Raw genomic sequence first — 13,324 nt, 5'->3', positions numbered from 1 at the left:
GAGCAGCCACAGGACCCAGACACCCTTGAGGTTTCCAGGCAGTTGGAAACCTTGGTTATCTAGCTGGTAAGTGGGAGGCAGAAAGTTCTGAACAGCCACAACTACCCTGATAAGGCCAACTGGGCCCCGGGAGGTACTGGCCAGGAGAGACAGGAAGACGCTTTGAGAGGCCTGGGAGGGGGTTGACAGCAGGTCTCCATGCCCTGGGCCTTAGAGCTGCATCTGAGTCAGGGTCCCTGAGCCCTGGGGCCCGAGATGACTTATTCTGAAAAGATGGAGTAAGGAAACAGCCCCCTGTCCTGGCACGTGGCTGCACGGTGGTTGGGCAGTGATGGGAAGGTGCGTTCATTTATCCAGCCAGTGTTCATGGGACAGGCAGGATGTGCCAGCCAGCGAGTTGAACGCTGGGGAACAGGTACAGTCCTTTAGCAGTAAACTGCTCCTGGCTCCTTGTTTAATCCTCAAGGATATTTGAGGAAGGGCGCCCCCTCCTGTCCTGTCAGCAGCCCTGCACACTTAAACGCCTAGAAATAGACTGCCCTTGGACTTTATTTTGGATATGTTCCCCTCCCCCAGCTACATTCTTATTTTATTCTCTGAACTATCTCTGTATCCCATGGATGCAAAGGTTATGGCTAGATGCAGTGTCAAGAGTGCTGTGATTGATTAGTGATGTCTGCAGTGGGTGTAGGCGTTGGGAGAGAGACTGCAGGTGTGATGGAGTGGTGTCCCTGTACCAAAAAGCATGCTTCCTCAAGTGCATAGGTCAAGTGTAGCATGGCACCTGGGACAAGGTAGATGCTCAGTAACTATGCATTATCCATGAGAGAACAAATGACAGTGAAATTCCGAGACCCTGCAGGGAGGTGTGGGATTTGTCCAAGGACATTTGTGAGTCCAAGTCTCCCCCTCCTCACCCTCTGAGTCTTGTCCAGCCTGTGCACTTCCTACCTCCAACCACTATCCATCTCAGGGCAATGATTTCGAGTCTCTAGCCCACAATATGAACATGCCTTTGAAAACCATAGCTGTAGGTGTTCTGGGCTAGGGGAGAATCAAGCTGGGAGAGAGGGTCACCATGCACTCCACTGCCAGGGTGGACACTGGGACTACATATTGTACCAATTCCAGACTGGAAAGACCAGAGACCCCAGGGCAGCCTCCCCAAGCCTGGGCTCTGCATCCAGAAGGACTAGAGAAGTTAGGGCCATCCTCCTGGGTGTGAGGGTGCCAGGCCTGGCATATATCACCTGTCCTGGAGCAGGAGGGCCAGACCCTCTCTTCTCTGCACAGATCACCAATATGTATTTCAGGTCCAGATCTGACCCAAACAATCCTAAAACAGAAATTTCAAGAACTTTTTAGAGAATCCTTCTCAGCAGCCATGGGGCAGGGGATCCCATCCCCCAACCCTTTGTTAATGAGCCTCTTTTTTTTGTGGTACTGGGGTTCCTGGAAGCCCTTCTACCTCCGGGCTACACTCCCAGACCTATTTTATATTTTTATTTGGAAAGAGGGTCTCTTACGCCAGCACGGCTGACTTCGAGCCAGCGTGATCCTCCTGTCTCCACCTCCCAAGCATGGGGATTACAAGCGTGCGCCACCACACCTGGCTGTTAATGAGCCTCTTGATGGGATTCTTTATTCTTCTCAAAGGGCCTCGTAACCATTCCCTGAGCAGGAGAGAACCACAGAATGGCAGTGCTGAAAGGGATCTTATAAATCCTCAGAAACAGCCCAGAGAAGGAAAGTGAGTTTCCCAAGGTCACACAGAGAGAGGCAGAGCTTGCTTGGACAATCACAGGGCCTCCTGGCTTTCTTCTTGACAGTGGTCATAAGACAACACTGTAGGATTTGAGCATGTTCTGGAAGGTGAGAACAACTGGAAGTTGTATCAAGAAGGGATGAATAGGGGGCTGGAGAGGGCCTCAGGTCAGGCCCCAAACCCACAGTAGCATTCCATCCCCCCGGCAATGCCCAATGGCTGCCAGCTGCCGCAGCCCTGTCCATACCACCCACGCAGGAGTCCTCATTCATTCATTTATTTTTAAATATTTCTGGGTTTGTTTTCCATCCTTTGTGTTTACAAGGAAAACTCCATAAACAATCCCAGAAAGAAGCTACCAGCTCTGGCCAGCTGCTTGGGTTAAGGTTGAAGTCAATATTTTTGGGAAGTGGGTCTTTCCTCCCCTTCCTCCTCCCTCCCCATCTGGCCGAGAAAGGGCCACACTGTTTGGTGTAACTGGGGCAGGAGGAACAAGCGGGCGCTGAGAAGACAGCTCCATAACTAGTTGCTCCCCAGTCCCCAGTGTACCCCAGAGCCCCCGAGTCACCAATGAGAAATGATTTTGCCTGAGGTCACAAAGCCAGAAATTGGTACAACTGGCATTCAAACTCAGGCAGTGTAACTTCTTGTTTCTCTGCTGAAAAGGCATTCTGAGATGGAGGTGGGCTTGGGGAGGGGGAAGCAGGCTGCTGGTTCCTTCTGAGGAAGGCTCTGCAGACTAAACACCTGCCCCCTGCCCATGCTACAGGGGAATGCTATGCAGGATGAACACACATTCAAATGGACGCACGCATGCGCGCATGGAAACGCATGCAAGCCCTTCAGAACACCTTCAAAGCTGCCCCGGAGCAGGAGCGTCCAACCAGGCCTCAAACACAGTGCTACGGTGTGGGTTTGGAATGTCCCCCAAAGACTCACTTATTGCAAACACGGTCTCCCATGCAGCAAGGATCAGAGGTACGGCATGCTGCAAGAGGCAGGTCACAAGGACCATGGCCTTGGGGACTCTATATGTCCCCTGGTCCCCCACTTGGGCAAAGCTACCTGTATTGGTGCCCAGGTAGAGCTGGATGTGGAAATAGTGGCTCCAGTGGGCAGTGGGTGGCAGGCTGCAGGTGCCGGGTGGGCTGCTGGGCAGTAGAGCCTGAAGCCGTGGTGGGGAAGTGCTAGGTGTGGAGTGGGCCGGCGCTACTGGGCAGGTAAGCTGGACACTGGAAATGAGGAGGCCTGGTGCCAGAGATGACCTGGGTGGGGTGTTGATGGGGAAGGCTGGGCAGGTGCTCTGGGTGCTGGTGAGAGGGCGGTGGGATAGGAGGGAAGGTTGACTGGCTGGTTAGGAGGGTGGCAGCTGTCCAGCTGTGGACGGAGGTTGGCCTGGAAAGGCAGCGATAGCTGGAGAGTCTGGGGTCACCATCTGTCTTCCCTCTGGCCCCCTGTGTTTGGCAAACACTCAGCCCTCCATGGCCTTTGATGGCGAGCCAGCCCCAGCTCCGCAGCTCCCATCCACCGATAGCCCACTCCAGCTGAGGGAGCTGGCAGAGGGTGGGCAGGCAGGGAGAGTGGCTATTCCAAGCTGTGGTCAGGGCTCGGCCTACTTGAGCCAGCCCAGAGTGACCTCTGGATGCTTCCCGGAAACCCCTAGCAAGTACCCGCCCCTCTCACATCTCACACTTTAGCTACTTGGGGAGGATGGGGGTAGAGAGACCGCAGTGGGCGACTTTCCCCAGGGAGAATGCAATCTTCAGCCCCAAAAGCCAGGCTGGCTGCAGGTGCCATGATTCCAGCAGAGGCGGAGCGGGGCGGGGCTGAGTGGGAGGGGAGGGGAAGAGTGGGGCCTAAAGAGGGCTGCTGAGGGCCATTCTTCACAGAGCAGCCTGGATGTCAGCATGACTGGCATGAGCTTTTGTACCATGCAGGAAGAATCGTGGAGCCAGATTAGGACTCAAGAGGTCCGTAGTGGGGCTGTGGAACCACCAAAGCCCCAGAAGCAGTTTGCAGAAGTGCTTCAGAGCAGGGCTGCGTGGCCAGATGCTCGGACCCCAGCCCCACCTAACCCCTGGCTGTGTGACCTCAGCCAAGGCCCTTGATTCTCTGGGCACTGTTTTCCTTATCCATGAAATGAGGATAACGCGATAATCCCCACCTTACAGGGTTATGAGAATTAAGTGAGTTAATACATGAGCAGGACTAAGAAGAGTCCTGGCAAATGGCACTTGGGGTACAGGACTGAGTTACTAGTATTGCCCTTTCATTGTGGTGTGGAGACACACTTGCCAACCCCCTGCGCCTGTCCAGAGTTGTTTGCATTTGCATTGAATGGGGGTCCAGGGACAGCTTTGCAGCTTTGTTGGTGAGTTGCCCCTGTCGATCTTCCACAGCAACGAGGCCACACCACTAGTTGACTCCCATGGTCCCGGCAGAGTCAGGCCCTCAGCACCAGGATCAGTCCCTCTATTCCCAACAGCTGCCCCAAAGCCCGCAGCACCGCAGGAGGGAGACAAGAGAGGACGTGCCCTGCTTTGGGGAGGCTGAGGAAGAGAAGGCTCCTGCCGGGCACCTGCCCAGAAGTGCCAGGGACAGGGCTAGGGGCCGCAGAGGAGGGCTGGATGGCCTCGCGCTGGGCCCTCTCACCCTGCAGAGACCTGGACATCGGCTGTCCTGCCAAGAGCGGCCTCCATGGAAGGCGCTGGCTGCCAGAGAGGAAGCCCAGAGCGTGCCAGCCTGCCCCAGGGCCAGGTCTGGGGTCCAGGCCAGCGCTCGGGCACAGCTGCTCTCCTGGCCCATCCCCAGCGACTGCCAAGTGCACAGTCACTCCCGCTAGGCCCGTCGCTCCCTCTGGGATGGACTCTGCCTCTAGCCATCTCGCTTAGTCGTGGCCCTCCGTCTGTCCCTTGCTTGGTCTCAGACACAGAACAGACCCTGGAACCCCAGGATCTTTCCTGATACGCCTGTCAGCACTGTCTCCTCCCCAAAGAACTATGGGACCCTGGGCAAGTGTGTTCACCTCCCCCTGCCTTTCTGACCTCGGCTCTAAAGTTATGAAGGGACAGAGGACATTGGTAATGTCTTTAAAAAGTGGAACGAAGAGATTGAGACAGGAGGATCACAGTTCTGAGGACAATCTCAACAAGTAGTGAGACTCTTATCAGCCTAGTGAGACCCTGCGTCCAAATAAGAAATAAAATTGGGCCAGGGGTGTGGCTTGAAGGTAGAATTCCTCTTGGCTCAACCCTCAGTACCACACACACACACACACACACACACACACACACACACACGAAATGAGGACTTTACAAAATAAGCTAGGTGTGGCTGCAGCCGCGCGTTCAGAAGCCTGTGTGTTGTGACTTTGGTCGCAGAGGCAGAACCAAAGCTTTGGGTTCATATGTCTGTCCTACACCGTTTGCAGCTCTCCGTCATGTTATCAGAGTACGGAGGGAGGCCATCTTGCCCTTTCCTTCCAAGTGGGAGAAGGGAAGAAGAGAAAAGCAAGAATTTGTCTTGCGGTTTTTCCAAGAAGAAACCTGGGCACAGAGAGAGTGCCTGACCATCGGAGGCCGTTCAGTGACGCAGATCTAAGCCTAGGCCCTGGAGGCCATGCGCCCGGAGTCGCGTGCTGGGCTGCCGTGGCCCCCGCTTGCAGCTCTCTACTCCTGAGCAGCTCTGCGCTGTTTTCCTCTCCACTTCTCAGGGCTCCAAGAGGAGGGGCACGGGCCACAGACCCAGGCCAGCTGTGTGTCCTCTGGAGCAGGCCCACAGGAACTAATGGGGCAAGAATGTCCCACAGGCCTTGGCCTTCCTGAGCAGGCCAGACTAGGTTTGTCTGACCTGGTCGTTTGAGGGGACAGCAGCTCTGGAAGCCATGCCGCAGCCCCCAGGGCAGAGCCCCCGGGGATCCTGGCCCCTTTCTTGAGAACAGGTGAGAGGCCAGAGGACAGAGCCTAGGCCTGCTGGTCTGTGGCTGTTTGAGGATCCAGGCTGCAGATGGGAGTGCTGTATACACTGGCTCACCATCTTCCCTGGCTGAGGCCTGCAAGGCAGAGGTTACCTCTAGAAGATGAAGGTCAATAGAGACACAGGGGAGGGTGTCCCTTCCCTCCAGCACCGCTCAGCAGGCAGGAGCACGTGTGCGGCCACGCAGACCTGGAGCTCGGCGGCTTCCTCCTTTGCTGCTCCATAAACCCCAGAAGGGGCCAGCAATGGGGGAGGTCAGCCTTGGTCCAGACAGCAGTGTGGACAGCCCTGTGGGAGGCCTCCGCGAGGGTGGGCCATCAGCCTAACAAGAGCTCGGGTGGCCCAGAGGGTCTTATTCACCACGAGCTCAGGTGAGGTGGGGTAGACCCAGGCCCCAACCCTGTTAGGCACCCTTGGAGACCCGCTCCCCTCCTCTGAAAAACACAGTGCCTAGCAGGAGGAAGGAGCCCTGGGCGTCTCCTCTTGGCCCCCGTTGGTGCCTCAGTTTCCCTTCTGGAAATAAAGCCGTGTTTTCTTATACTTTCCTGGTAGAGAGGCTGCATTTTCTGAAAGTAACTCACTGTAGGGCCCTGGAGATCCAGCCCCATCTCCAACTGTACCCCCAAACTCGATCTCAGCATGTGCCTCCCCCCCAGGCTCAGAACCCAGGAAGCTCCTCTGCTCTCATTCTTGGCCTTTGTCACCTTTCCTGCCAGGGAAGGTGAGGCAGGGCTGGGCTGGTGAGCATTCTCACCAGGCTGTGAATGGCTGCTACCTGGACACCCTGGAGTTGCAATGAGGAAGGGGAGAGGCCAGAGTTACATCCAGGCTTCAATACCGGCTTTGCCCAGCTCAGCAGGCCTGAGGACCGGGCCTGGGGAGACAATGGCCAGGCCCAGTCAGCATCCTGGCCTGTGAGTCCAGGCTGCAAAGCTGTCCCCTGTCCATGACCACCACTGGCTCTCAGGGTCCCTGGCTCAGCCTGAAAGGCCCAGGCTGGGGGAGGGAGGGCCCCAGGCAGGGACAGTGAGCCCAGCTCCTTTTCTTCCCTGTATAAACAGATGACTTAAAGGCTTAGGGACAGAAAAATAAATAGCCTCTTGGCCACAGCTCCCTCGGCAGCAGGGAACTTGCTTACCCTTCAGGAAGTAGTCCCTGGTCTTGGAAGCCTGGGAGAACCACTATCTCCAGCCACCCACCAGCCGGGAGAAGGGTCTGGCTGGGCTTCCTGATGCAGCCCCCTCCCCTGAGTTCCAAAACAGAAAAAGGGAGGACTCCAAGAACCTATGTGCTCTATGCAAAATCCTCCCGTACATACATGAGGTTGGGGGAAGAAAAAAACCTGGAATTGGCCCCCAGAAGCCCCTGGGGGTTGCTCATGGGACAGGGCAGGGCTGTAGATGATTCTTCAGAGCCCACTGCTCTGTGGGCCTCACTGGGTGAGCCTGACCCAGTGACACGACCTCTCTGTGTCTCAGTCACCTAGACAATGGGGGCAGTGATAGTACCTGCCTCACGAGTTGTCAGAGTTAAATGAGATAATACATATATAATGTAGAAAAGCGAGAGCTCAACAGATGGTAGCTATTACTGTTAATGCCACCCGGCTGCTGCCCAAAGGAGCCAAATCCCACCCCAAGGGGCCAACCAGGTGGGGACCGCTCCCCACTCTCGGTTTCGTGCTAACTCTGCCCTGAATCACTGAATGTAATTCACTCCTTTCCTCCAACACAAGCACTAACCCTCTATCCAGATGTCAGCTCTCTGCCAACATGCAGCCTCACGCTCTGAAAACATCTGCATGGTGCGTCTTGACTCTGCACAGTCCAGATGTTGGGGCAGTGTGGACTCCTCTTTCCGGCCTCCCCCAGGAGTAGGGTGGGGGCACAGCACATTGTGGTGAACATCTGTGACTGCAGGGAGCCAGCCCCGCCTTCCCTAAGGCGGGCCTCCAGACAGGGGCCTCCACCCAGGGAAGGGAGGATGGGGGCAGTTGCCCCTGCCTCCGCTCTGGGGTGCGATCTGAGATGGCTGGCCCTGACCCCCAGGGCCCTGCAGAACTGAGAGCCAGCTGACTCCCTTGCCAAGAAGCGAGCAGGGCCAGCAGGCACTCAGGGCTGGTGAGGACAGCAGGAATTGCTGCAGACTCAAAGCCTGGGGACAGGGAATGAGAAGACCTGGGTTATTCAATGGCCATGTTGTAGGCCACTCTTAGCCTTGGTTTCTGCATTTGAACAGTGAGCAGATTGGGCTAGATTGGGTTACCAAACCCATCCAGCCCCAGAAGCCCCCAAAGCCTATTAGATCCCAGGCTTCCTACCCATTTACCACCACCACCACCAAGATGCCAATTCCCCAGGTCTGGGCTGAGACCTGGTTCTGAGAATTTTTAACAAAACCCCTAAGACGTTCCTCCAGGTGAGTGAGCCAGGAGACCAGCAGTGTATAATAACCTGCTGCCCTTCTTGAAGCTTCAGACAAGCTCAGGATCAGAGCTATAGTTTTAGACCAGGCTCAATTGGGCGGGTCGGCAGCCTGGGTACACCCAGGAGGAGGAATTGGGGTCTGAGCGGTCTAGGGGTGCAGTGGCAAAAGAGAATGTGAGTGCATGTGTCTGGGTACATATGTCCTCAGTGTGCATGTGTCAGTGTGTGTGTGTGTGTGCACTAGTGCACTGGACACACAAAGCTGGCTTCTCCAGATCCCACTGCTCTCTGCCACCTTCCAATGCTGCTTGGGGTGAACACGTGCTGAAAGGGCCCAGGAAGACCTCCTTCCCTCCTGATGGGAGGTCCCCATGCCCACCATGGAGTCGCAGGGCTGTGGCTAGGCCCGGTGAGGGCAGGCCTGGGCAAGCTGGAGGCTGGGAGAGCGGCAGGCCCAAGAGGGCCCCTCCCCAGCACTTCAGGAGCTCTTGGGCAGCCTTCCCCTTGGGCAGGAGTCCCAGGACCTTTCAGCTGTGCCTCTCTCCCTTAGCGTACTTTTGGACCACAGAGGTCAGGTTGGGAGCCCAGGGGATGACCCAGGTGGCTACCCCTCTTTCCCCACCCAGGCTGCTGGGCCAGCTTGAGGGTCCTACTCCTCTGGGCTGCTTGGCTTGCCTTGGGCCCTGGTCCACCAGAAGAGGGGATGTTGGGCTAGAGATGGACAGAGCGAGGTGCCATTAGGGGCTCAGCTGGCTCCTGCTCCCCAAGCAGAGGCCAAGGCACCCTGGCAGCCACAGGGTCTGCTCAGCCATGGAAATTGCCCACCATCTGTGGGACTGCTTTTAGCCATCCCCACTGGACACGTTACTCTCCTCCAAGCCTCATCAACAAATGTCTCATCCAGCCACACACACACACACACACACACACACACACACGCACACACACACACACACGCACACACACGTGCGCGTGCACGCACACACACACACACACACACACACACACACACACACACACGCGCGCTTGCTGGTAAGACCCCATCCCAACGCCTGGCTCTCTCCGGCTATGGTGAACATCAGCCCAGCCTCACATGGCTCTGGTCAGGAGCCAGGTCTCAGCTTCCTGCACAGCCTTGATCTTGCTGGGGCCCTAGATTGGTCACAGGCCAGGTTCAATCATAGGCAGATCCCAGGATTCTCTGTGGAGATTAGACCCATGAGAACCACAGTTAGGATCTTATCCAGCAATCACTATGTGCAGAAACTCTGAGGTACTTTATACACAATGACTGCTTTGATCTGGAGGACACCATAAGGTAGGTACTGTTATTACTCCAATTTTTCAGGAAGCAACTGAGGCCAGAGAGGTGAAGCAACCAGCCCAAGGTCACTCAGCGGAGACAGGGCACAGAGCCACTGTAGGTGTTTAACCACTGATCCAGCACCCTTCGATCACCAAGCACCAAGCACCAAGCACATGCCAGGCTCCATGCTAAGTGCTAAGAGTGGACAGCAAAGGCTGTCATGATGCTCTCTTTACCTGTCACCATTGACGGGAAGGTGGTGTCATCTCTCTTATGTAAAACGGACACTGAGCCTCGAAGTCTAAGGCAAACAGCTGCCATTCATACCTGCCCAGTCTCCACCCCCTCCCTGGTGATGCTCCTTAGCCTTGTCAGAAGTAAATTTATATGGCATCATAAAAAATAAGACTTTTTTTTTTTTTTGCGCTACTAGGGATGGAACCCAGGGGCGTTCTACCTCCGAGCTACACCTCCGGCCCTATTTTTTATTCTTTTATTTTGAAACAGGGTCTCGCGTGAGTTGCAAAGGGCCTCACTAAGTAGCTGAGGCTGTCTGCGGACCGTGATCCTCTTGTCTCAGCCTATCAAATGCTGGGATTATAAGCGTGCACCGCCACGCCCGGCTAAAAGACACATTTGAAAGCAGCTCCACAATGTGAAATTCACTTTTTTCAAAAAGGAATCCTGCCACCAGGATCCTGAGTCAGTGCGCAGGAACAACATGGCGGAAAACGGCTGGGCATTTTATTTTCAGCATGGAGCTTCTGTGCTGTCCTCCGATTGGTGGGAACCTGGCTCACAATCTTCAGGCTGAACGGGATGCCGGGGAGGAGTCAGTTTCCTGAAATGTCCTCAGTGTGCATGTGTCAGTGTGTGTGTGTGTGTGTGTGTACGCACTAGTGCACTGGACACACAAAGCTGGCTTCTCCAGATCCCACTGCTCTCTGCCACCTTCCAATGCTGCTTGGGGTGAACACGTGCTGAAAGGGCCCAGGAAGACCTCCTTCCCTCCTGATGGGAGGTCCTCATGCCCATCAGTTTCCAGGAAATGCTTTCTTCACAAAAATACAAGCACACGTAAGGTTACACGATGGCCGTTGTACAACATGGAGCCCAAGTCAAGCTATTCCTTTGATAGAAAAGATCTAATTATATTCTCACAGTCTCCACTGAGGAGCCTCCTTCCCTGCTCCTAGGGCGTGATGATCCAGTGGGGCCAACTCTTGTGGATGGATAGAAAGAAGGCCGGCCAATGCTTTCCTTGTTCTTGCTGGTTTCACAATGGCCCTCTTCTTTAAGGGCCAGGATTTGAGGAAGAGGAAGCAAGAAAGGACAGCTTGGGAAGGAGCAGCCGCGAGCTCAGGAGATGGATGTTGGTAAAGTTGAACAATGGTGTGAATGTATCTAATGCCATAGAGCTGTACACCCAATATTGTTACAACAGTGAATTTTGTGTTATGCATGCTTCATCACAATTTTTCAAAATATTTTTTAAAAGATGAAGAAAAGGAAATCACAGAGGACAAGGCTTAATTAGCAGTTGCTTAGCTCAAAACAACTCCTCCACGAAGCTGTGGCGAGTTGGCGGGTGTGGTGCCATCAGGACAAACCCCTGCCCCAAGCTCTCACATCAGGCCACACGGACAACCGCATTTGCCGTCCTTCCTCTCTGCCTTGCTTCCTTGCCCCTTGCACTGCTTCTGGGGTTGCATCCCACCAGGAAACTGCTTTAGCACAGGCTCTGTTTTTCAGGGAACTCAGGATGAGCTATTTACTTTTGCAAATCCAGCATGATACCTAGCATAAATGAGTTCTAGAGAATGTTGGATGGATGGATGGATGGATGGATGGATGGATGACAGGTAGAGGTATAAAAGGATAGATGGATAGATGTATTGTGGGGAGCCATTAAGGTTTTCCCCTAAAAGAATATTTCTGATTTAGCTGACTGTCCTTCGCCCAGAGTCAACAAGGTTTGGGGTCATGGAAAGTTCAAAGTAAAAGGTCTGAGAGAAGATCAGGTGGTGATGGCACGAGGGTATGGATTAACCTACCTGTAATGTATGTGCTTTGGATTGGTCTCTATTGTATTCTGGTGGTGATAGCACAGGGATGTTGATTGACCTGAAACTATAAGTACCTCAAGAGAAATGAACCCCGTTGTCGACCAGTAGAGATATTGACCCAGGAGCAGGGGTCGGTCAGCCAGTAGATGGTAGGCTGGTGCCCCCCCCACACACATTAGAATTTAAAAATTCATGGAATCAAATTCTTAAGAGTTGAATTCTTCATCTTCACACCTCTCTTTGGAATCCATACTTCTGCCGGCTGGCTCCAGCAATGTATGGATGAATGAACAGATGGATGGATGGAAGGATGAACAGATGAGTAGATGGATGGTGGATGGATGATGGATAGATGGATGAATAGATGGATGGATGGACAGATGGATGGATAGATAGACAGGATAAATACAAGGATGGATGAAAGGCTTGGTTGGCAGGATGCAATAGGAACTCTGTCTCAGTCAGATCCCCACACATTCAAGCTGAGAACTGGCTCATAGATGGGGAAATGCAGCCCCCTGCATGCAAACCACTTTCCCTCCCACATACCAAAATCTTACATACAGACACTCCCTCTGTCTTGGGCATAGCTCTGTCTCTTGCAGGTCAAGTTTCTTGTGAACGAACCAATAATGTATTTGTAGAGTTGGAAAAAAAGACCCCGGTGACTGAAAGAAAACTTGCCGTGGCTGGATTCCCCAGCTGCACAAGAGCAGAGCCAGGGTCCACTCCTGCCCATCAAATGCCGTGCTCCCACCACGCATGGTAACTCACCACATTCTCGAGGCTCCGTGGACACAAATTTGCCCTTGCCTCTTGGACTAAATGAGAAAACTGAAATGCAGAGTGGGTGAGTGTCTTCTTGAAGGCCCCCCGCCAGGAAGAGGCTGGGCAGGCTTTGAACCCATGGCCTTTGAGCTCTGGCAGCTGGGATCCTACCCAGCATTCTCTTTCCAGTGGAAACAGTTCTGTTCTTCACCAGCCTGACCTAGCAATTCTGGTTTTTTCATCATCCCAGCCAGGGCAGCCTTGGAGGAATCAGGCTCCCTCCCTCTGGGTGACCCTTGACTATCCAAGTGACAAAGGGCTTACGGGGAGACCCGCCGTAAACATCTCAGAAGAATCAAGTGGCTCCTCTGTGTGCCTGGCTCTGTCGAGGGAGAGGAGCCAAGGGGCAGCTTCAGTGAATGGAGATTCAGGAGCCTCCTGCTGAGAAGACCTACCTCTCCATGTACAAACGCAAGGCCATGGGGTGTTTTCCTTGGATAAAAAGAGGTAGAGGCACAGCACGGGCCCCAGGGAGGCTGAGAGCATGAGGTGGCTTCACCCTTCCCTACCAGGCAGGCAGTGAAGACACCAGAAGGCTCTGCCCCAGGTCCCCCTGGCTGGCTCCTTCCTGTCAGTGGGCGACAACTCCAATGCCACTTCCATCCTGTGCCTTTTCTCACCAGGGTTTAAAGCAGCTCCTCCCCATCCTGCCCTTAACACTCTCGGACTCTCTTGCCTATTTGCTTACCTGTGTCTTGTCTGTCTCCTCAAACTCTACTCTCTGCAACAGCAAGGTGTCCCGGCACCTCTGTGCCACCTGGCCTACTGTCAATGTTAGGGATCAGGTGCTTGTTAAGTCTCAGGTAAAGAAACTAACTGTACAACAATCTCTGAAGAACAAGCAAATACATTTCGTTTGCTATGCCAATGCAATGCTGTTTTTGTTTTCTATTTTGTGTAAACTTAAGAGATGAGACGCTAGAGACTATTTTCTGATCTGGTAGGTCAGAAGCAAGGT

This window comes from Muscardinus avellanarius (genome assembly GCF_963383645.1).
Source record: "Muscardinus avellanarius genome assembly, chromosome: 4".
NCBI lineage: Eukaryota > Metazoa > Chordata > Mammalia > Rodentia > Gliridae > Muscardinus > Muscardinus avellanarius.
The sequence above is the reverse complement of the archived record's forward strand: the minus strand, read 5'-3'. Positions refer to the sequence as shown.